Source organism: Seriola lalandi, unplaced genomic scaffold, assembly GCF_002814215.2.
Source record: "Seriola lalandi dorsalis isolate HSWRI2012SDOR001 ecotype SW California unplaced genomic scaffold, Sedor1 jcf7180002054795, whole genome shotgun sequence".
NCBI lineage: Eukaryota > Metazoa > Chordata > Actinopteri > Carangiformes > Carangidae > Seriola > Seriola lalandi.
This window is the reverse complement of record NW_019525348.1, coordinates 2129078-2130653: the sequence shown is the minus strand read 5'-3', so window position 1 is coordinate 2130653 and position 1576 is coordinate 2129078.

Here is a 1576-nt window from a genome sequence, read left to right as displayed (position 1 = left end):
TTCTGGACTACAGTGTGTTTTGTGTCTCTTTGTGCTCATTAGTGGCATCAGGGCCCCTTCACTCTGGAACGACCTGCCCGAGGAGATAAGGCGAGTGGAATCAGTAAATCTCATTTTTATAGACTTGCTTTTATGTGATGTCATTTTATTGTCTTTTTATTGTCTCCATATGCCCTTTTATTGTTTTTATTGTGTTTGCTGGTGTGTGTATGTATGTGTGTGTTATTATTATAATTGTTATTAATATTATTGTTATTAATATTATTATTATTGTTGTTGTTGTTGTTGTTATTATTATTATTGTCTGAGGCTCCACCTCTTCACTGTTATACTTTGATTTCATCACGTGGGCTTTTATACAGTTCTGTCTGCTCTTGATTATGAGGATTGTACATATGTATCCTTCTCCCACCACACTGAAGCCTCTTGACTCCGTGTATCACATCATCACACACAGGTGACACTTTTCTCACTCACCATTGCATCCTCTATGACTCTCCTTAACAAACACAGCGGAGCAGCATTGTATATTGTTTATTCATAAGGCTGAGTTGCCTCTGCTCTCTGGTTACGTTTAAATACAGCTCTTACAATGTCAGGTCACAGGACTTTTTAACTTGAGCTGCACCTCTTGTTCACACTGGTATCAAACACTACGCTGCATACGGATGGAAGTAGAAATAGAAGTAGAAATATGAAGTTACATTCTTTTATTTCACTGGAACATTTTAAAAAGGTCAAACTTAAGTATTTACAATCACACTTGCACATGCTTTTCTTTTTTTGGTACCTAGGTGTCATGAAAAAGAGATCTCGATCTCAATGTATGTAAATAATGTTAATAAAGGATTTAATAATAATAATATCATCAGATGACCCTCTTACGGCTTTAAACCACCATAGCTGGGCTGCTGACCAGTGGTGGACAACCTGTCAGGACGACCGGGACATTTCCTGGCGGCCTGAGGATCGCTCTGGCCTGCAGCGTGAACAGTCGACGGACCTCTTCCATCAGCTCACCTGCGCGTGAAAGCTAACTGCTGCGGCTGCAGTGTGTGTCCACACCGCTGCTCTTTCTGCATTGACTTTGGCTTTGATAATGGTCATCAGTAATGATGATTATCAGTTATTGATGAGCACTCGGGAAGGTGAAGAGTTCAGAAAGTAGTCATGGGATTTTTGTTTACCCTTTCAGAGAGAGAGAAAGAGAGCACTGGAAAACTACTGCCCTTCAGCTAACGTTCTGTTAACTTAATGAAATAATATGAATAAACCTGTAAAATACATCTGCATGGAAATCCAAGTTTATGTGTGTGTAGAAAAGATTTGTATTTGTATTTGTGTGTGTGTGTGTGTGTGTAATTCAAAAAACATCAGTGGCATTATGTAAACAAACTGGCAAAAAAAATGTATTCAGTGAAAGTGGAAAATAATATAAATGTACAATATTTCTTATATATAATATATTGTTTTTTGTGTTTTTTTTTCTTCATAAAAACCAACTGTTCTTGTGTCTCAGATACATGGGCCAGACGTGGCCATCAAACAGACCGGGGGGGTCTGGCACCAAGTAGTT